This window comes from Hydra vulgaris, chromosome 03, assembly GCF_038396675.1.
Source record: "Hydra vulgaris chromosome 03, alternate assembly HydraT2T_AEP".
NCBI lineage: Eukaryota > Metazoa > Cnidaria > Hydrozoa > Anthoathecata > Hydridae > Hydra > Hydra vulgaris.
Genome location: NC_088922.1, coordinates 37,169,846 through 37,195,015, shown reverse-complemented (window position 1 = coordinate 37,195,015; position 25,170 = coordinate 37,169,846). Strand labels below are relative to the sequence as shown.

The 25,170-nt window shown below is 28.1% G+C and overlaps 1 protein-coding gene across 1 annotated transcript in view; it reads right to left on the bottom strand.

Moving 5' to 3' along the window:
- Positions 1 to 25,170, bottom strand: part of LOC136078126 (uncharacterized) — a 134,106-nt gene that overhangs the window by 70,443 nt on the left and 38,493 nt on the right. The window lies entirely within an intron of this gene.

The following is a 25,170-nucleotide window of genomic DNA, read 5'->3' as shown; positions in this document are numbered from 1 at the left end:
ATTAATTTTCATACAAAAAATAAAAAAAAGCGGCACATGTTTTCGATACTATCAATTTTCTCATGGAAATAAATAATAGAATCATGGAATTTTTGTCGTATAGTTGTTATTTACACAACTTATTGCTTAACAAAATATATAGTTTATTAAAACTAAAATTTATTACCTTTTAACTTAGATGCAAATTAATTTTTTTTATTTTAAAAGATTTTGATATCCGTTAGAATATGGGAGAATGCTTTGAACTTTTTTAAACTTTTTATTTGAAAAAAAAAAAAAGCACTTAAGTTTAACGACTTATTTTCTTGAAAAGTCAAAACAATGATCAAGGAATGAAATTGTAATGTTTCTAAAATGTCGTGAAAATGTTCAAATCTTTCCAAACTTATAAGTTGGGGAAAGGTTTAAACATTTTCACGCACGTTAATCTATAGATTAGCTTTAAATCATCGCTAGCAAAAAAAAATACCTTTAGAAATTGTTTTAATTAAAGCATCACTATATCGTTAAAAACGATATAGTGATGCTTTATTTAAAACGCCACTTTGTACCTAGGGTCAACCTACTTCGTTTAAATATACGATGTTAAATTTTATTTTGGTAGGTTAGAGAATTTTTTTTTTTCGATCATAGAGGAAATACTTTTTTTATATGTACTTTTATATAATCTTGTTTGTTACTTAAGTACTTGTTTGTTCTTTAGTACTAAATGCAATGATAATTTAGTTTCCTCTAAACTCGAATTTTTTAATAGAAAACATTTTGCACTTTTTAGTCTTGTGCCCAGAATTACTTAGTTTCCTTGTAAAACCAGGTAGTTATAGAATTCTATTTAAAAACACTAGAAATGTGTATTCAACTATAATGTGCAATTAAAAAGCAAAAAAAAAACTTTAAAAAAAAATTACTGATTCAAATAGAGCCTTCAAAATTAATGTAAAAAACTCCCTGAAATCTTTCTGCCAAATGTATTTTAAATAGCTTTTTATTTCTTATCGTGGTCCTTTTTTATGGAATAAAATAGATTTTGCCTAGCATTGATTTTTCTTTGAAACGGACCTTTTACTCTTTTAAAGGGAAGTTTAAAAATGTTATCTCTCAAACAGAAATTATATTTTTTTTTATTTCTAGTTTTTTTGTTTCATATATTTATTTCAAATGTATGTTAGATTTTATATGTTCAGATATATATAGTTTATGTTGATTTTTTTTTATTATTTATTTTGATTATCTTTTATTATATTCTATATTATAATGGGCTTCGTGAAAAGATCTAATGATCTTTTAGAAGTCATGACGATTATATTTTTAATGTAATTTTTTCTCTAGAGTAGATGAGTGTTATTATAAGCACCTCAAGCGAATATCGGAATATTATCAAGAATAATTATGCTAGATTTAAAATTTTTTCGAATAAATAATTTTTAGATCACTATTTATTATCCATTTAGATATTTGGGCACGCGAATTTTTTTCAAAACACAGTGGTTTTAAAAAAGTAGCAGAAGTGCTCTTGGGTAATATGGTAATACAAGCACTTTAAATTAGCTCAAAAAAATAACATTAGTTTAGTAAAGAAATACTAATCTGTCAATTAGAACTAATTTGTGGAAAATAATGGTTCGTTATTAACAAATCTTATTGTTAAAAGATTAAATTTTAGGCCGATTTTTATTGAAACAATACTACTTTGTTTAACTCAAAAACAAAAAGTTTTTACTATATTATTCTTTTATTCAAAAAGCAAATAAAACCACCGCAAATTTTAGGACTTTAAACTTGGTAGTTTCAATGAAAACACTCAGCATTTTGAGCTTGCTCGTATTACACGAAAATGGTATCTTTAAATGAAGTTAAAATTAAAAGTTTTAATGCATTTTTTTTCCGATCAAAAGTGAAACGGATGTCTAGCTAATAAATTTTTCTTTATGAAAAAATAAATATCTATTTTTCAACATCAAAATTTCGCGCTTCATATTCTTTTAAGTGTAATGATAATATTTTAACAACACAAAAAATTGAATAGTGTTTTGTTAGAAGAGAGCCGCTAATTATTGCGTAAAAGATTACGCAAACTACACTGCTTTCTATTATCACCATACCAAGTCAAAAAATATAAAGTAACCTAAACTTTTCTACTCATATCTTAGAAGTTTTTAGCTTTCTTGTCTCTTTGTCTAGTATGACGTTTTTTTTCAAGTCAATATTGTTAGTAAAACTCTTCAAGAGAAAGACATGACATCACTTAATGAGCAAAAATAGTGAAAAAGCTGTTGTTTATTTTTAGAAAACTACCGAAAATAAGCAATTATAAAAGCAAAGGATTTGGCCCTAGAATTACAAGTGGAGCCTGTTTTTAAACCACTTTAAAGAGTAATAGGAGTGGAACGTCATTTTGACAAACCAGCCTAAGATGGGATTTATTTATTTTCTTCTGAAAAAAAATTAGAAATCGATTTCTTCAATCCTCTTTTAGACACATCTCTAACTTCAATGAGAGAAAGATTTATACAGTTGTAGAATTATTCAGAAGTTTGGGGATTTTGTATAATGTCGATAGTTTGCAAAAAACAGAAGAAATTCTAAAATCATATTTAGCTCTTCAATGTAAACTTACTGTAATTCTAAAATCGGACATTATTGGTATTCTCCTTTGCGATGAACTGATCAGCATTAAACCTTTTCTTTCTGAAATGGTCAAAGATAAAACTACTCCTATTATTGTTTTAAATTTTATAAAAAGCATAAAATGCAAGATTTGTATCCACAAACATGGATTCCAATGCAAATTTTGCTAGCAATACCTGTCACTGTAGCAAGTGGAGTAAGAAGCTTTTCCAAAATGAAACTAATAAAAACCTATCTGCTGTCAACAATGTTGCAGGATAGAGTTTTGAGTTTAGGAACCCTATCGATTGAAAACGATATTCGGCATTTCGAAATTGGTATCAAGGGATTAAGAAAAAGAAATCTTCTGACAATAAATGGCACCAACAAAATATTTGGAACAGGTGATAAAGTTTGGTTAAAATCACCCAATCCAAAGTGCATTTCTTCCAAGTAGAAGCCAGCGACAGTGATAAAGATGTGTTGGAACAAGTTGTTGAAGTGAATGGGGTTCCGCGCAACGTGAAACATATTAGATTTCGATAAGAAGTTCAGCCTTTATGCTTCATTCCGGAAATGGAAAAAGTATGGACAATAATTACAAAGAAGTTGTTGAAAACAATGAGGACCATTTTGAAGGAATTGCTGATGTGAACGAAGTGGACATCGAGGTCGAAGAAAGTCTCCAAGAAATAGACATGCCTTTACAAAGAAGTGCTCGAGAGCGATGCATGCCGAAAAAATTTATTGATTACTGTTTATATGACCCTTAAGGGTCAAGGAGGAATGTAATTGTATTAAGTTAAATGTTACAGTGTTCTGTGACGTCAAATGGTTTGTAATTAAAGTATATATTTGATAATTGATGTTAATATGTTTGTACGGTTTTGTATATAATTGCTAATGTGTTTATATGGTTAATGTGAAATTGTAAATATGTTCATGTGGGTTGTATTGGCAATATTTGAGGTATGTGATTTAGTATAAATTATGATTATAATTTTGTAAGAAACAAGTTTTCATTGAATAAAGAAAAAAAATATCTTGACTTAATGTTATATTTCTGCGAGAATACTAAGAAGAGAAAACTTCTGAGACAAGTTCTTGGCAAATAAACAGTTCCTTCGCAATGTGATGTAACCCTTGGCACTTGTAACACGCAAAAGGATTTTTTGTAGCTGTAGTTTGATGTTGAGACACAGCGCCAATAGCATTACTGTCATCTTTCTTCACGCGGTTCACAGCAGCTTTTACTTTGGGTAACATACTAATAATCGGGACAATATCGCACGATACGCCACTCGTTTCAAATCAGCCAAAAAAAACGTCGACTCTTCTCTACCATGTAAATTTCGTTTTGTGAAAAGTTCATATGCACTGTTAACATCCAATGAGAATGCTGCTAGCAGCAATTGTTCGACTTCCATTGCATCTTGCTTATTTTCAATGGTAAAGCGTAATAAACCGAATACGCAGTTTTTCTAAGAAGAATTGGAAAAAGTCGCTCCAGCTTTTTGTTCAGCATTTTAGCTATTACTTTAGTTCTTTGCATCCATACCGCAGCATTTAAAGTTCCATCATACGTTTCAAACATATCGAATAATTGCATACTTAAATCCATGGCTCGGTTAGCTTGTAGTTTTCTTGCAGAAATATAACATTAAGTCAGAAAAAAAACTTTCTGAAGAAAGTAAAAGTCATAGAATTAAAGGTAAATATTCTTCTATTCTCATTTACTATAAGTTAATTGTCAAAGAATTTAGAAATAAAAATTTTGATTAATGTTTTTATTTTTTATTTTTATTTTTTATATTTATAATATTTTTTTATTTTTATAACTTTTTTTTTGTTATACTACTCTTACTTAAATTTAATTCATTACTAAATAAAAAATAAACACTTTAAAAATAAGATTCTGATCCTGATATTAACTTTTAAAATCATAATGATTAGATAAAAAACATTACCCAATTATATTATATGTAAATTCAAAAAATATCATTAATGGAATGAATAACGACTCGTTCTCGATCCTTCATGGTAATATTTAAATAAATATTATTAATAATAATAAATGATATTAGAAGTCTTCAAAAAAAATTTTGAATCTTTAAAACAATTTATATATAAAATTAATATTCATTTTCAAATTATTTATCTCAGAGAGATACGGTGTGATGACAAAAATATGGTGAACAACTATAATTACCATTTACCAAACTACAAAGTGATTCACCAAATTAGATTAGGCAAGGTAGGTGGGAAAAAAAAGAAAAGAAAAACGTATTAAAAAAAATCACATAAAACTTCAGAAGTACCTACAAAAAATAGTTTTCGAAACAAGATTAAAAACATTTTTTTTTATGCGGGTTAGATATGGACCGCATAAAAAAATTTGATTTAGAAAAAACACGTACGAGCATTTTTAATTTACATACGTATTTATTTTATACATACAAAACTTATCAAAATGTATAACAATTATCCTTCGTAATCTGACAATGTAACGCAATTTGTGGTTGCATGTTCATAATAGTAACTATATAATGACGTATGTACATACATATTACCCATTTTACAGGGTTTATGCGAAATATTAAACATTTTTAAAGAAAATATAAAACATTTTTTAAGAAAATATAAAACATTTTTTAAGAAAATATAAAACATTTTTTAAGAAAATATAAAACATTTTATAAGAAAATATAAAACATTTTTTAAGAAAATATAAAACATTTTTTAAGAAAATATAAAACATTTTTTAAGAAAATATAAAACATTTTTTAAGAAAATATAAAACATTTTTTAAGAAAATATAAAACATTTTAGTTATTTAAGAGTGCATTTATGATGTATAAAGTTATTCATAAATTTCTAAATAATAAAGTGTATTTTTTAAATATAACTAAAACTCATTATATTTAAAGATATAATATAAATAACAAAGTATCCACTTTAATAAAACTCTTGCCTTGCTATGCCTTTCAAAACCCATCTTCTCATATTACAATACCAACCACAAAAATTAATGCCAATTGTCGGTATAAGCCAATTTAAAGTAGCCTTAACTTCATTGCTGGTTTTTAGAAATGGCCTTATAAAAGTATAATTAGCTTTAAGACAACTAAAGTATTCCTCGAATAGGGTTCAATTGCGGTGAATAAGGGGGCAAAAAGTAAACTGAAACATTGGATTGGCCGAGCAAATTGATTACATCTCTTCGACGATGAAATGCACAATTATCCAATTACTAGTACAAAATGGGGATTTGTTTGGAAATACGGTCTTAAATTATTGGTTATAAAATCACAAAAAATATCGCCATTATAGGCACCATCCACTATCTTAAAGTCTTAAATATCATTAACTGTAATAGCGGCCATTAGACTTACATTTTTTTCACGATTTGCTGGCACTGTAACAAAACATTTTGTATTCTTTATAGAATAGCCATATTGCTTAGAAGTATGTAAGTTAAAGCCTGTTTCATCTAGAAATACTAAGTTATTGTCAGGAATCGAATTATTAGTCCTGCAATAACTTTGTCTTAAATCAACGTTTTGCGGCGAGTTTCTTTCTTTTGGTACTAATGTAAGTCGTTTTCTAGTGAACTCCATCGACTTCAAATACTTAGATATTGTTGGTATAGATACATTAATATTCCTTTCAATAAGAATGTTTCTCAATGATGCTAAAGTATGAGATGGATCATGCTCAATTAACAATCGAATTTCAGATTTAAGCGTCTCGTCATAAGAGATGCGCCTTCCTTTTTTTACTGATGTGATTTCATCATAACTAAGTTCTTTGCTGATTTTATCAGAAATAGAACGTGTTGCAGAAACCAATGTCAACTTCTTCCGCTATTTCTTTTAACTTCATTTCTTTTAAAATTGACTTTCTTATGGTTCTTACAATATACTTAGTAATAAGTGTTCTTTTTTTCCTTTCTCTCTCATGTTCCATTTATCAGTTAAAACAACAAAATAAATCTTGAATAATATATTTTAATAATAAGCATAGTAAGGCATGATAACACATGTATGGCATTTAAAAAGTTTTTTGTGGATAAAAAAAAGCATTTGTTTAATATGGATATAGTAATTTTTTTATTTTTCATTGTACTTGATATAAACTTAAAACTATAACGAACATTACTCACCATATTAAATCTTTTAAGTTTGCAACAAAAGTTTTATATCTTATAAATATAAAACTTTTATTCCATACTTAAAAGTCTGATTCCAAACTTTAAGGTATGATAAAAAGTTTGATAATAGACTCAAAAAATTATACTTTTAAGGCACTTACAACTAGTGATGGACCGAAACCGAAATTTGAGCCGAAACCGAAAGTATCGAAATTTCGGTTCAGTGAAGCCGTAGCCTAAACCGAAACCGAAATTTCGGCCGAAACCGATACCGAAATTTCGGCCGAAATTTGAAAATGAATGTTTAAAATCCCTGAACCTTTTATGATCACCGAATTAAAGCAAAAAAAAACTATTTTACATATATCTAGCCAATCACCATGTAACATAGTTTGATAAAAACTTTAATATGTCAAGACATTTCAATAATTAAAGGTAGTAATTGAAGTATTTTCTCTGCGAAATACATATTTTTTCATGTTTTCTGGCAAAAGTCTGTTTCTTTCATTTGAAAAAATTTCTCCAGCAGTTAAAAACAACCTTGTAACTTCGGCAGATTATCAAAAAATCGTGCGAAAGATCACTTTCTTCATTTTTAATCAAAAAAGTTTTAATTGTTATGCATTAAAGTCTAAAATAATAATTATTTTCATCATGATTTTTTCTTATTTTGTGGCTTTTAAGGTGCTCCCAGAAGTCCTTACAGTCCTAGCATAGAGCACCGCGTAAGACCATTTAACTAGGAAGTTTACGCCTTCTTTCTGACCAATATCACTTATTGGGCTTGAGCCGGTAACGCAAAATGGATTAACTCCCCGTGAAGTTAACTTCCGGTTAAAACATTTTAACTCCCCGGTTAATCTATTTCGAAATAAACTATAACCGGGAGTTAAATTATTTTAAAGTATGGCAAAATGGATTAACAGGGGCTTAAATATTTACAGCCCCCGCCGAAATAAATTAACCCCCTTTAATACGCGTTTTAAATAATTTAGCTTATAATAAGTTCTACAAAATTGTGTGAGTAGTTTATTTTTATATAATTTTTTCAAATATATCTTTGTTAGCGTTGCATAAAATTATTTTGTTAAATGTTTTGATTATTTTTGACAAGTTCGTATATTGTTGTGAAATTGAAAAGGAAATCAAAACGATAATAATGTTGCACGAACTTCTGTGAACCTTTCTCTTTTGCTAATAATCATGTTTGAGAGTTTAAATAGTTATAGAGTTTATATAGCTAACTAGTTAGCTATTTAACTTATATATGTATGTATGTGTGTGTATGTATATATATATATATATATATATATATATATATATATATATATATATATATATATATATATATATATATATATATGTACATATATATATATATATATATTTATATATATATATATATATATATATATATATATATATATATATATATATATATACATACATATATATATATATACATACATATATATATATATATATATATATATATATATATATATATATATATATATATATATATATATAATATAATATAATATAATATAATATAATACATCTCTATCTTTTCCTTGCCCGCCCCCCCCCACCTTTCCTTCTTCGCCCTTGTTTTTATGATAAAATCATAGGTCTAAAAACTTAAGGAAAGTATAACTGTTGCATAGTTGTTCCTACAATATACCTGGCCAGCATTGCAACAGCTTCACTTCCAGCTATGTTTGTACCAAGAAAATCACCAACTAAAAGAATTTTTTAAAAAGATGAATATGAGAAGTTTTTATCAAATGATATTATTGAATATCTTAATTCTCTTACAGTTGCTGATTCACCAACAAGATGTTCATTTTCCAAATTCGATGATTGTTTCATGTTCCATAAAATTATTCAAAATGAACTACACATACCTGAAGTTGCTGAATGTATTCGTATTGACAAAAATCTTCATGTCAAACTTTTTTATAAAAACCTTCCAGTTTCTTTGCCACCTTGGCTCAGAGTAACCCATCAATGTATGTTAAAGAGAAGGAGTATGCTGGAAAACTTTGATTCACATTTTAGCATTGAAAAAAAAAAGTTGTCTTCCATTCTTGAAGAACTTATAAATCACCAAATAAAAAAAAATCAAATTTATTCTTCAAATATGCTTCAATTTGCCTTGCTGTTGCGTTACACATCATTGCAAACTTATCATTTACTGCTGAAGGAATTTTCTCTTCCATCTATATCACTGTTAGGCAAGCTTAAAGCAGGTGAAATTGATTCTATTAAAATTTTGAAGTTGTTACATGATAATGGGAGCTTATCAAATGATCTTATAATAATTTTTGATGAAATGTATTTGCAAAAATGTGCAGAATATTCTGGTGAAGATGTAATTGGGATTAGTGAAGAAAATGAATGTTATAAAAGCATCGTTTCTTTCATGGCAGTTGGTTTAAAAGAAAATACCTCTTGTGTCATCAAAGCCATTCCAATTATAAAAATATACAGTGATTGGTTGAAAACTGAAATTCTCGGCTTGATTTAATCTTTAATAAAATACAGTTTTAATGTTCGAGGTGTTGTTTGTGATAATCATGCTTCAAATGTTTCCTCTTTTACAAAATTGCTTGATGCACATGGTAAAAAACCTGATGATTTGTTTATTAATGTACAATCACAAAAAGTTTACCTATTACTTGACACAGTGCATCTGACTAAAAACATTCGAAGCAACTTACTAAATAAAAAAAGGTTTATTTTTCCAGAATTTCATTTTTCAGCTTTTAAAGATGAAATTCACGTTCAACCAGGAGAAATATCATGGAAAATATTTCATGATTTATTAGAAAAGGACAGCCTGTTGGATCCAAGTTTGAAAAAAGCACCAAAAATAAATAGCAAGTTGTCCATCCTGGAAACTACAAGCAAAATGTCACTGTTGCTTTAGGTATCTTCCATGAAAGTACAGCTGTAGCAATAAAATCATATTTTCCCAACCGTTTAGATATTACATCTTTCCTAACTCTTTTTAATAAATGGTGGACAATTACAAATTCGAAAAATCAGTTTTCTAATAACTGTCTTGGAAATGCTGCTATTATTAATGATAAAAAACCTGAGTTTTTTCGAGCTTTCGCTGAATGGTTAAATAAATGGAAAAACACCAAAATCCCAAATTTTGAGAAATATACATTATCTCCTCAAACATCATTAGCACTACAAAGAACTTTATTATGTCAAGCTTCTTTAATAGAAGATCTATTGGAACATAATTATAAATTTATATTGACTGCTCGTTTTCAAAGTGATTCGTTAGAAAGAAGGTTTGGACAATACCGCCAAATGAGTGGTGGCAGGTTTCTTGTCAGTTTGAAAGATGTTATCTATAGTGAGAAGATAATCCAAATAAAAAGTTTAATAAAGGAAGGAATTAAAATATTTGAAAATGGTATTAATAATGTTCAAGATACACAACATGCTACATTCTTGATGGATCAGATCAAAGAAAGAGATTATGACTGTGTGATTTTATCAGATGATTCGCGTGAAGTTGCTACTTATATTGCTGGTTTTATTGCCAAAAAACTGATTAAGAAGTTTAAAATATGTTGCAAGTTGCTTTGTAGTCAACGTTGTCAACAGGAGTCGAATGAATATAGTTATTTAAACAAATTGTCCAGAGGTGGGCTAGCAACTCCATCACTAGCCATTTTAGAACATGTCTGTGATAGTTTTGCTATGTTAGATCATGTGTTTGATGTTAATTATTGATCTCAAATGCAACACCGTAAAGCAGCAAAGTTAGTTCTTGGCAGTAGAGAAATATACGAACCATTTTTATGTTTAAATCACTAAAATTGTGGAAAAGAAATTATACACACTGTTATTTCAAATATTTATTTTAATAACATCAGATAGAGAGTCAGTAATTCCATTGTTGCAGATAACATTGTTGCCGTTAAAAAAAGAGAGAAAAAAATAAGAATTTTTTGTTTCACATTTTTAAACAGCTTGTGTAAAAAAATTAAAATACTTTTAAAGCTTTGTTTTTGAGAATTTGTGTATTCTTATTTCTTGTACAGTCCTTGAATATTTTAAAAATTCTACTGACAAATATAACCCATGTCTTTCTATAATCATTTAAGTAATATATAATTATGAAGGTTAATAAATGTTGTGTTGTTTTCAATAAAGACATTTATTATTCATGATTACTATTTATTACTGAAAAGAAACCTAAAAAAAAGCCTTAAATTTTACAAAGTTTAGTGAAGTATAGTATATACTTCGATTAAGCCAACGCAAAATTTTTTATCCTGTGCCAGATTTACTTACTTGAAATTTATAGCTCAATAATTAAAATATTTTGAGAAAGATTGTCCATCCGACAAAATGAGCGCTTTTTTAACTGGCCTTCTATTTTTTTCCGGTTTAAGCAGAATAGAAGGCTGTGTATTTAAGTAGGCCATGTATATATATATATATATATATATATATATATATATATATATATATATATATATATATATATATATATATATATATATTTATATATATATATATATATATATATTTATATATATATATATATATATATATATTTATATATATATATATATATATATATATATATATATATATATATATATATATATATATATATATAATATATATATATGCATACATATATGAAATATTTACTGTAATTAGGTATTGTATACTTTTTAACTATTTAAAAGTTAAGAGACATTAAAAATGAGACTATTGTCAAAGGCTGATAACATTTTTGTGGAAAAGAGAGCTTGTTTATTGCCCAAAACTGAATATCAACTCTTTCTGCACCACAATGTTGATAAACTTTTCGAATTCTTTACCTAATTACTGCAAATAAAATTAGGCAAAGCTTAAGATATGCTGTCTAAATTAATTTTATATTTTCGCTTGATGCGCTTTGTGTGGAGACTTGCTCAAAGTGGTGACTTATTAATATTATCGACTATCTTATAACCTGCTTCTACAAGGAAGTGCTGCTACATTGACTGAGGATTTGGCATAAGGCAGCAATCTTTTTTCTTTTATTATTTCAATTAAAATTTCTAATGTTTAAATAAAAACAATACAACTCTCCACTAACGAGAACGTAACGTGCGAAAAAATAAAATTATTTTAGAGCGCTAAACTGTAGCTTTAGCTAAAATTACATTGTATTTGTTATGAATTTTGTATTTTTTACCTAAGTTTACGCATAGTTCTATGTTGTCCTGTAGGATAATGATTTTTTGATTTAATTTACACAGTCTGTGTATGTCTTAATTTACACTCTAATTTACACAGTCTGTATTTACACTCTAATTTACACAGTCTGTACATGTCTTAAATAAAAAAAGTAAAAAATAAATTCCGGCATTCCGTCCTGAAATATTATAATTCCGGCCGGATCGGATGTACCGGAAAACATTCCGGTTCTCAAAAATTTAAGAAACTATCTTTTTATTTATTTATTTGCATTTGAAAAATACACAGAATACAAAATGGTGAGACAAATAATTAATAAATTACTCTTATGTAACACCAAAAAAACAAAAAAACAAAATTCAATATGAGTAAATGTGAAAAAATCAAGTTAGTAGACTGCGTGACAATTTAAATCATATTTTTTAAAATTCGATTTGAATGCTAGCAGTGAGGGCGAGTTCACTATGTGGTCAGGAAGTGAGTTCCATCCATTAATGGTTCTTTCGTTGTAAAAAAAATCTTCTAGTATCATTAATGTATTTATTACGTGGAGTAAATTTTTGTGAATGACTTCTAGTAAAATATTTCGTTTTGAAAAAAGTAAAAATATCTGAAAATGGTAAATCAACGAGATTATGTACAATTTGATAAGTCACTCAAAATCAAATTTAATTCTGCGATACTCAAGAGATTCTATTTGGAAAACAATAAGCCTTGATAAGTACCTTTTGCAAACAATTCTGGTAAAATATTTTTGAACTTTTTCTATGCAAATTATATCTTTTAAAAGAAGAGGGCTCTAGACTGGAGTACAAGGTTCTAAAACAGGTCGCACATAAACAATGTAAGCTTTTGACAAAAATTGAAAATTGTTAGAGATGAAGGATTTCAAAAGTAAGGAAATGCGAGAGTATGCTATGCTTAAAATACTAGATCAAAGGACATGGTGATTCCAATATCCTGAATTGAATAAACAGTTTCAATATTGATAATGGAGTTCAATGAATCAGGATGAGTGGGTATATTATATCTTCCATAGCATAAATGAAAACATTTTTTGGTTTCTATTTTTAGTTGCCAATCATTGGACCATGCCAATATTTTTTTTAAAGTGTTTACAAGATCAATTTTGTTGTAATCATTTCTCGATTGATACAAGTTAATACCATCTGCAAACAGCTTTATGCCACAATCTCCACCAGTGCAATAAACTATGTCGTTAATAAATATTAAGAACAATATAAGTCCTAGTACAGTTCCTTGTGGTATAACACTCTTAACTGGAATGTTTTCAGAATATGAGGTACAAACACACACACATTGAAAGCGATTAGTGACAAAGTTTTTAATTCATTTAATTAGCTCGTTTTAAATTCCACAGTGTTGCAATTTGAACATTAGTTTAGGATGAGTTACCGAGTCAAAAGCTTTTTCAAAATCAATATAGATGATGTCAACTGTTTTTTTGTTATTTACAGCAGTGGTCCAGTCGTTTAAAGTTGCCAGCATTTGTGACCATGTGGATCTGCGATTTATAAAACCGAATTGATGTTGAGAAAAAGATTATTTCCAAAAAGAAAAAGTTATTTTCTAACAGATTTTTATGGTTTTTGCAATGATTGATTCCATAATTTTGCAAACGATACAGGCCATTGAAATAGGTCTGTAGTTGGTTGGTAGAGAAGGGTTGTCTTTTTTTAAATATTGGACAAATTATTGCTGACTTCCAAACTTTAGGTACAGTATTAGAGGTCTTTGAGATTTTGAACAAAATAGAAAGAGGAATGGCAATCGTAGTTGCAATTGATTTTAAAAATACTGGAGGGTAACCAACCGGTTACCCTCCAATATTTAGATAATATCCGAGATTTGGAAAACTTTGCTGGGAGTTTTTGCAGTAATGAAACAACAGAATCATATGGAAATAATTAGTTACTTAAAGAGTTGTGACGGGGTCGCAAATCTAATGGAGGACTAACACCGTTGTCAGTGATGAAGACAGAGGCAAAAAATTCGTTCAAAATACGCGTTTTTTTTACAATCGTCTAAACAAAGGGAACCATGAGAACTTACAAGTGGTGCAACAGAATGATGTCGCTTGGATTTTGAACTGATAAAAAGAGTAAAATTTGTTGATATTTTCTTTATTGACAATATCTTTCTCCGTGTTAATAGCATTTTTTAGTATTTCGGCATCGTATAGATGTGAGCAATTCTTGTATTTGATAAAAATATTTAAATTAAAATTTCTTTTGTATTTTCGGTATAAATACGTTTTTTAGATGCCAAATTTCGAATTGTACAAGTTCGAATACTGTATCTTTTTTTTATGGAGTGCTGGTACTTGCGACAAAATGCTTGAGTTCAAAATGTCACATATAGCGTGCCAGAATGATTCAACATTATGATGTTGCACAGCTAATTTGTACCAGTTTACATTAATTAATTCTTTGTTGATATTATTATAGTTGGCCTTATAAAAGTTATATGAAATTGGAATTGATGGTTTTTTACTGCTAATTAAGGTTCCCAAATTGCAAATAAAGAGAATGGTACAATGGTCGCAGATACTGGTGAAAGGGGCTGTAGTTAATACGTTATATACATTGATTTTATCATTGGTTAATATTAGACCCAAAATGTTGTTCAATTGGGTACTGTTTGATACCAGCTGGGTTAGGGCGTTCACCTTACAAGTTTCTATGAACAAGTCGTGAAAAGAATTGCCTAAGCTAATTGGTATTGACCAATCAATGAGTGGTAGATTAAAATCGGCTGATACTATACAAGTGTGATTACAAGTTGATGAAATTTTATATGGCATCTTACGTAAGACTTTGTTTTTAAAAAATACGAAGCCGGACACGGGGAGTGGTAAATGCATGAAAATGCGTAACTTTTCGAGATTAGAGGATACACATACGTCTACACAAGTAATTTCAGTATATACAAGTTCTTTAGGAACATCAAAATTTAATTTGTACAGAATGGATGTTACTTCGCACTAGTATGAGTGAGCCACCACCATTGCCATTACAATCACGTCGAAATATTTGGAAATCATTTCCATTTTACAGTAGTGAGTTTGAAGTTTTTTTGTTAAGCCAGGCTTCCGTGATGAGAATAACATCGAGATTACCGTTTCGGAGAAGATTACGTAAACGATGTGATCTTGCATTGAAGTAAGCACAATTAATGATTATATTTAGTTGTCTGTTTACATTTTCTTCCGTAGAATTATGTTTCAAAGTTTTAATAATGATTTGTATAGGTGGGATGGAACGTTTTATTGGAACATTCCGGATTGATAAATGTGTTGTTGGAGGTGTTGCTGGTTGGTTTTTGATTGACATTAGTGGCTAATGATGTCTAGTTATTTCTTTTATTGTGTTACCTCGAATAACATTGATTGTTATTTCGATTGGACTATGAGCGGCGTTACGTTTCTTGCATTCGGTTCTTAGGCGGTAAGCCAGGTTGTGTTCATTTAAAGTTATGTAAGGATTGATGAATAGCGAACTGCGATTTATTCTGTTGTTGGTTACGCTAAAAAAGGTGGAGGCTTGTTTAAGAACTCTGTTTCTAGCTGACTCATTCGTAAGGGTTACTACTATTGGAGTGCGTAGTTCTAAAGTCCTTACATTGGGTTTAAGGCGGAAATGATTTACAATTAAAGACTTTTCTGTCCTCAATAATGAAAATATTTTTTCTTCTTCAGATCTGTCCTGAGCTTTTGCAATTGATGGTTCGGTACTGGGAGATTTTAGGGCACCACGTATAATTTTGTTCTTAGCTCTATTTTCTCGTTGTTTTGATTCGAGGGCTATTGTGTTGATTATATTCATTTGTTCTTGGTCTTTTGGTGTTGATTTTAACCCCTTGGCGACTACAACGTTCCAAAGAGTGGTGGGTACAGCTGCGGTAGGTGATAGAGTTGTTTTGAGAGTATGAAGTTCTAGATTCAGTTTGGTAATCCGTTCTTTAGCAATATTGAGCCTATTCATGAGTGTGCGTATAATCGCATCGTACTTAGTAGACAATTCTATACGGAGATTTTCAGTTGCTTTGGTAATTTCAAAATTTTATATGAGAAAAAATTAAGTTTTATAGGATAATTACTGTTTAGGTTGTTTTAGGTTTAAATTTAAACATTAATGTTTAAATTTTGACGACAATAAAAACCGGGTCGATGTATATATACATACATACATCAGTCGATGTATGTACCTTTATTTGTACCTTTATTTACGCCAGTCCCTTTTTGTCAGTCAATGTATACATCTTAAAATGTGAATTAAGTTTAAATTCAAACTTAATTCACATTTTAAAATGCATACATCGACTGACAAATAGGGTTTGGCGTAATTAAATCTTCATTCATTGACCAACAAATAGGAATTGGCGCATATTATATATATATAATATATATATATATATATATATATATATATATATATATATATATATATATATATATATATATATACATATATATATATATATATATATATAAATTAATATATATATTTAATAATAATATATATCTATATATATCTATATATAAAAATTAATATATATATATTTAATAATATATATTTATATATATACATATACATATATATCTATATATATAAATATATATATATATATATATATATATATATATATATATATATATATATATATATATATATATATATATATATATATATAAATTAATATATATATTTAACAGATTTTAACAGATCAGATGTTTATATATTTATGATTCATCCGAAAATCATTTATTTGTTTTTAACACACCATCTCCAAGTTTCAGCTTCTAATTTTTTATCCTGAAACTCTTAAATCTGGACGCTCATACATGATCATCTGCACCTTAAAACCGCCTCAATCTTCCCGTATGCACCCTATTAGATACACTCACTATTCCTAATCTCTATATAAGATCACCACTTCTTCTCTTGTTTTTAGAGTTGAAATAGGGGTAGAATGATAATAAGTTATTGTCACTACTTTATTTTAACGCCATACGCAAATAATGTGTTCCGCATTCTGTTACGATTAAAAAGAAGCAGATATTAGGTGATTATTAATAAAAGATGTATTTTAACCATCAAATGTATTAAATTATTTATCCTAACATTATGTATAAATAGAGTAGGTATTTTATAAACAGTATGTTGACTTAAAAGTAAGTCAATTATTTTAATGTAATCAATTAAGAAAGATCTTCAAATAAAGTTTTAATACGCAATCGGAATTACTTTTTGACCGCCATCATATATGAACCAATATTTTTCAAAAGGGTGAAATTGCTCAAAACGTATTGAGTAAATCTGCCATTTTAAAAAAACTCATTCATATATTCTTTTATCACTCATCTAAATATCTTTTCCACAATAAAAACGTGAGCAAATATCATCTTTTATTTTTGCAGTACTTTAGTAGGACTATAAGTAGGGTATAGCAAATAATAAAATTTTTACAAAAAGTTCAAGTTAACGAGTGTTTTCTGAGGCAAGATTTGACGCAGAATTCAATTCTGTGCATTTTGTTTCAAGATTGCGGAAAATATATCCGCTGCCTCAAACTTCAAGTACAACTATAGCCTCCAATATCTCTTTTTATAGGATTTTGAGTTGCTGCATTGAATTCTGCAGTCGTTTCATGAATACAGTTTTTTTGCTGTTAAAAACGATGAGGAGCCAATATAATATTCGATCGATGATTTGTTATCCGACTAATAAATCAACTGAATGAACTATGATTTATGCAAGCCCTTTAAAAATCATAAACTCAATCCACTTTAATAATCAATATCACCAATCACATGTACAAACATTCACATGTCATCACTCTGTTGTTCGAGAGTTCATTTTCTGGTTTGATTATAGACGCTATAGTCAGACGTAGGTACAAGTCAGTGTTTGATTTCAGGTGCTATGGTAGGTTGTACGTAGGTACAAAATTTCTTTGATCCGCTGTTTTACGTTGAGTCCAAATTATTGACAGTTTTTGGAGTGATGGAATCGTTGTATTTTTTCATTTTTCAAAAAGCTCTAAAGTTTTTCCTTTTTTTTTTACCTTCATTTTTTGACGTTTAATCACTGCTAGTTGACAAACCTGTTTCACTGTAGCCAATAAATTAGTTTCTAGCTTCCGTACGTGATTAGAGTCTGGGTTGATAACCGGAGAGAAAAAATCCATCTCTTGGATTGTTGAATCAATATTCTTACAATTTCAGCCAAGATATCTGCAAAAAGTTTTTCTCTGTCACAGTTTAAGTATTGCCTCTTGCTTCTTTTACTTGTGATATTTTTTTTGTCAAACTCTCCCCATCACCGCCCTAGCTTCAATCATATTTAACAGTTCTCAATTATTCTGTTCTTTTCTTATCAGTTCCAAATAATTCTATTTTCGGAAAAATAATCATATCGCCTACTTTGAAATTTCTGAACAGTGAATGAACCATTCGTTCTGTATATAAACTGATAGTTTATAGTACAAGTTTGTTTGAGTTTTTTTCCACAGTCGTTTTAATAATGTTTTGGATTGACTGTCTCTCGGTTATGAACTCTTTCGCTATTTCGACGATGCGCCCAAAACGATTAAAACAAGCGAAACAAAACCTCTGAATCCGCGATATTCAATATTTTAAAGACCCATCCAGCCTTTGTATTCTGTGTAAGGATACGGATTGATTAGCATGACCTAGTTAGAGTAACATAGCTATAGCAATTTGTTCAAGAGTGTGTATTAAAGTTGACAAAGATGCGAATGCTTTCTGCCCGCTGATGTCCAGCTGTCCTGGTTGATGTCCAGTATTAAAAGCGTACAACAATAAAAATTCTTCGTCCTTAACTCGTAGGTTTTTAACAATATGCTACAATCTCCTGCATTTGTTATAATGGAATGCCTTGTCAACGCTGAATGACTCTTTAAATTTCCGTTAGAAGCCTACATCTTTTGTTCTGATGTCGTAGGCTCAACTTGTCATACGCATACACAGTGGATAGACATTTTTCGATATTCAGTCGTCGGATAGTTTATGCGCCTCTATTTCGCTTGCATCGTTATATGAAAAAACGTTAAAAAAAGTTTTTCTATAACAAGTTAGAGATAACTTGTTATAGAAAAACTTTCAAATTTCCCCCGCCCTACTATAAGTATCGATATAATTATTAACTTGACATAAGTTGATTGAGTAATTACTAATTAAGTAATCATTTAACTTTATTAAATTTTAAATTGATTTACAAACTTTTAGACAGTGTACAAAAAAAAACACCGTAAAAATATATATCTTTATGAAGTTACAAAAGACTTCAAAAAAAATAAAAACATCACAAAAGAAAATAATATATTGACTGAAAATTGATAAAATTCAAGCAAAAAAAATTTGTCCCAGAGTCATGTTATATTATTTTGGAACTGTAATGATCTTTTTTTTTAGAAAATAACACATAGGAAAAAAATATTTGCGGTCCAAGTAAAAAAAACATTTTTGTAAAAACACTGAAAGTCCAGTATTTTCCCTTATTTGTGTAATAAATACTGTATTAAACCATGATAATTTTTCAACTAGAAAAGGAGATTAAACAGTTTATCAATCCAGATTTTTTCTGCCACCAGTACTTAAAGGATGATAACTCATGCATATATAAACCACAAGGATATTCGAAATAAAGTTTGCATTTTTTGCTTTGAGATAAACAAAACAATTCGCAAAATCACTGGACCAACCTATAGAAGACTTATTTTATCTCAAATGTGGCTGACAAACATTATTTTATAAAAATCCTACTGGTACCTGTTCTCGTGACAGAAAAATTGTAGAGTTTATTTAAAAAGCTATAAATGAACCAGGAGCTCTTCCAGCACCATATGATTTTTTTTCCATTATTACAAGAACTTACATGTAAAGTCTCAGTTTGTTATGTTGCAAGGGATCCCAAAATCAGTCAATCAGGATCAGTCAATAAACAAAAAAACAAAAAAAAGGAAGGCCAGTATCCACAGAAACAACTTTGCCACACACCCTACCTTTGGGTTATGGTTAAGAATATTTTGACCTTTGTGACCTGATTATTTATATATTATTATTAGGGCTAGTTCTACAAAATGTTCCCGCACTAAGACACCAGACAAGATGGTAGATATCGTATTTTACCAAAAATACTTTCTTCCCAAAGTATATCATGTTGAGCCTCAAAAGAAGTGAAATTTTTTAGAAATTTCATAAATAACATTTTTTTTTTTAATTTTACTTTCCTCAAAATGGTTTCGCTAAAAGGCTTAACTTTTGTTAAAAAATGATACTTTTTTTTTTCAATAAATTCAAAAAAATTGATTTGATTTAAAAGCTCCCAAGCTCTGGTAATACATGTATACCAAAAAAATTATCACCAAGACACCTGACAACATGGTAGGTATCATATCGCGAGGTTAGAATTATTTTGTTCTATCTCCATGTTTTTCCGAACCGAGAAAATCTAGTTAAAAGTTTTAAATGGACCTGCAGGCCAAATAACATAAACAACGCAAACAAAACCGATTTGTATTAATTTCCTATACAGGCTACCACAGTTTCAAAGAAATTGTTTTAAAATATTTAAAGTGCAGGTGTTTCTGAATTACTATACCCTAATTTGGATATAGACAATGTACTAACACTTTTTTAAAAAAATACAGTTTTAAAATACAGTCTGTTAAAAAGCATAATACAAGCTAGTATTTTATATATATATGGTAGCAAGATGATTGTATATTTTGATAATTAAATTACAGTAAGGTACATATCTGTTTTATTAGAAAAAAAATCTTATTTTACACTAGTGAACTAATTACATAAACACGTTATTTTGTCTAAAATTTAATTCAACAGAGAAGATAAGTAAGAGTTTATCTAAAGTATGTACGAAGATCTTCACAACGAAATAAAACTTCAGATATAAATTCTAAAAGCATACTAAAAAAGCATACTAAAAAAACTAAAAGCATACTAAAAAAAATCTAAAATACATTGCATAATAAAATGATATTTTAGAGAATAATTAGTTAACCAGCAACTCTGGTTAATCCATTAAAAATCATAACATTTCAGTAAGAAGCCCATTTAATAACATAAATATTTTGACAATGAAATAAATTAATTTAAAATACTCTTATAAAATGAAATATTTACAGCAGACATGTACTTGAACATACTTTGAAGGACATTGGCTTTATCATTTGAAATTGGTGCCACCTGATTCAAGGCAGAAAACATTAGTACCACTGTCATGACGAAGATCGTAGATTGTTAACTCATGCTTTTGAACAAACATTTGAACATGAATTTATGTAGTATATATGATCTGAATGCTAGATGCTTTATCTGGATATAGGGAACAAGCTTAAAATTAAAATAGCTCGCAATAGCTGAAAAATATTTGAAATCCAATTTCTTTGTTTGATATACAGAGAAAAAGTTTATTTTTCGTAGAGCAAGAATTGCTTTGATTAAACCAGGGGGACTAAATATTTCAACAGGAGAAAGTGCTCTATCAATTTGACTGTGGATATTATCAACCTATTGTATACTAGAATTCCCTTGTCTTAAACTTTTATTAAATTACTCTAATTTTTGGGTAACATATCACAAACCAAAAATCAAACAAATATACGTGTTCATTTTTCATCATTGATATTTTTTGTGCATTTAAATTTACAAGAATTTAACAGTTTTTCTTTTTGGTTACAGACTTGCATGAAACGTTTTCTCCCTTTCTATCTTATAAGGCTGATCAAATTGTCTTAGCTGCTTTTTCACATTTTGTCTCCAACTTTTAGGTTCTGACTTTCTTCTCATAGTTTTTCTTCAACGTAGGAGCAAAAGACGAGCTGCTGCTATTTTAGGATTATCATCATGAAAACCAAGAACAGTCAGATCAGTCTCTAAAAAAAATGATATATATATATATACATATATATATATATATATATATATATATATATATATATATATATATATATATATATATATATATATATATATATATATATATATATGCATGTGTATGTGTGTGAACAATAACATAACTTACCTTGAAAGTTTTGTCGTTGTTTTTCTGTAATATAAACATCCTCTAGCACTTTGGCGTAAATAACTTTTGATTGGATAAAATGGAGATAGTACATTATAATTTTAGTTTATAAACAGGTTTAAGTAGATAGAACAAAATCCTATGTCAGGTATAGTAAGTCAATTATTTTTTTTACTGGTTTATTTGTAAAAAAATAAATATTTTATCCATATAAAGAAAAAATTGATCAAACTCATTTTTTTTGATTTGTGGAGAACAAAATAATTCTAACCTCGCGATATATATGGCACCCTCCATAATGTCAAAAGTCTTAGTGCGGGAAATTTTTTATGAATAGAACAAAATAAATGAATTTTCTTAATCAGGCTAAAATATTTTTTTGTCATAACCCTACCCTAACCGTATCGGTATCAACAAAAAATTTTGATGTGAACGGATGTGCATTTGTAAACTAAATTAAAAATGGCTAAATTTACCGTTTCTCAAATTAAAGACCTATTTGATATTCATGAGAATACTTTATTAAAAAAAATTTAACGAGAAGTTTGATAAAATGGAAATTAAGCTATTAAATCTTCAAGAAGAAAATACTAAACTAAAAAAAGAAACTAAAGAACTAAGGAAATTGGCGGAGTTTCTTTGCGAGAAATATGAACCAATTGTTCAAGAACTTTCTGAAATGAAAAAAAAGCTAAACTTATCATCAAACCAAAATGATATAACAAACGTTGTTGTCAAAGATAAACTAGCTGAGTTGGAAAATGGTACGACAGAACCATAATAGTTAAATTTTTAAACTACACAGACAAAAAAACTGCGTTAGATAATTATGTTCAGTTAAAATTGTGGAACGCTCGATTTTTCGTAAACGAAGATTACAGCGAAAGAACTTTAGAATTGCGAAAACAGTTATTTAAAGAAGCAAAAGATTTAAGAGCCCAAGGTAAATATGCTAAAGTTGTATATACTAAACTTGTAACGCGCGACTTTTAAGAAATTCTTTTATCTTAGAGTTATTGATTTTATCTTTATTATTATCTTTTTTTAATTCTTATTGTTTTTAAATACTAAAATGGATTCAAATTGCTCTAAGAATTTTGATATCTTTAAATTTAATGATTTTATACTTAAAAGAGTCCGATCCGGATCAAAGTTATTTTAGTGAAACAGAGGCTTTACAAAGCAACTGCAGCTATTTTTATAATTTTGAAATAAAAGAATTTCTTAAGCGTGATAACTTTAATGAAATTCATATAAATATAATAAGTTTAAAAAATGTTTTGAAAATCTTTGCATTAGTTTTGAGGAAAATCTAACTATTTTTAGTGTAATTTGCTTAATTGAAACCTGAAGTAGTTCTGATGACTCAAATTTAGATAATAATTTTAAAATACTGGGCTATAATTTGATTTCATTAGAGCGGAAAATAACTAAACGCGGCGGTGGTTTAATTATTTATGTAAAAGAAAATCAACGGTATTATATTAGGCATGACAAGAGTATTTCTGACGTCAATAAAGAAGTTTTAACGATTGAAATATTGATCAATAAAACTAAAAACATTGTGATTAGCTGTTGTAATCGCCTGCCTACTGACGAAATTAAAACATTTAGTACATTTTAAATGATGATGTTATAAATAATAGCAACCACGAAAAATAACTTTACATATTAGGTGATCTAAATTTAAATTGCTTTGAGTATCACGTCAAAAAAGACATTATTGGGTTTTATAATGACGTATTTGAAAATGGAGCAGTTCCTTTAATAAACAAATCAACTAGAATTACTCAAACAACAACTTCCTTAATTGATAACATTACAACCAACGATATTTTTAATAATTTGCTTAAAAAAGGAATTATTAAAAGTGACATATCTGATCATTTCCCTATTTTCTTTTCAATAGATATTTATGCGAAAATTTTATATAATGAAAAAATATCATTTAAAAAACGAATTTTTCATAATAAAAACCTAGAATCTTTTAAATATCAACTTTCTTTAGTTAATTTGGACATTATTAACTTTTCTGAAGACATTAATATAATATACAAATCTTTTTTTTAAATTTTTTATGAAGTTTATGACATCAATTTTGCCAAAGTAGAAATAAAATACAAACATAAAAAATTAAATCGCCATGGATTACTAATGGTATTCTAACATCTTCTAAAATCAAACAAAAACTTTATATCAAATATTTAAAATCAAAAATAAACTGAGAGTATGATCATTTATAAAAACTACGTAAGACTATTTCAACGCCTAAGGAAAAATTTAAAATCAATATACTACACTAATTTAATTGAAAAATGCAAATTAAACTCAAAACGCACTTGACAACTAATAAACGAAATTACTGGTAACACTAAAAAAATATCGCAATCTTTGCCCTCAGTTATTAAAGTAGATGATAATTTTTTTCTTGATCAAAAAACAATTGCTTCCGATTTTAATAAATATTTTGTAACTGTAGGACCAAACCTAGCCAAAAAAATTCCAAATCCTAAAAAGTTAATAAAGGCAACTTATGATCTTCTAAACTCGTAACTAAATTTTTTTTATTTGCCTTTGAAGAGTTTGAAAGTGCTTTTAAAATTTTAAAGTCAAATAAAGCAGTTGGTTCAGATGATGTCAATGGGAATGTTATTATAAACTGTTTTGACGTTTTGAAAGACATACTTTTCCAAATTTTTAAATGCTCTATTAATCAGGGAGTTTTTCCTAATGATTTAAAAATAGCAGAAATTATTCCTATATTTAAAGAAGGAGAAAAAACTACTGTAAAACACTATCGTCCGATTTCTATCCTCTCTGTTTTTTCTAAAATTTAAAAAAAAATTTTGTACCACAGAATATACAATCACCTTTTATCAAACAAATTATTATATAACATGCAATATGGATTTTAAAAAAAAAATTCAAGAGAGCATGCTATTATTCAGCTTACAAGAAGTATATCAGACTCATTTAATAATTCTAAACTTACATTGGGAATATTTATTGATTTATCGAAAGCGTTTGATACCATTGATCATAAAATTCTTGCTAAAAAATTTAAAATATTATGGCATAACAGGCAATCTTTTAAAATTGTTAAAA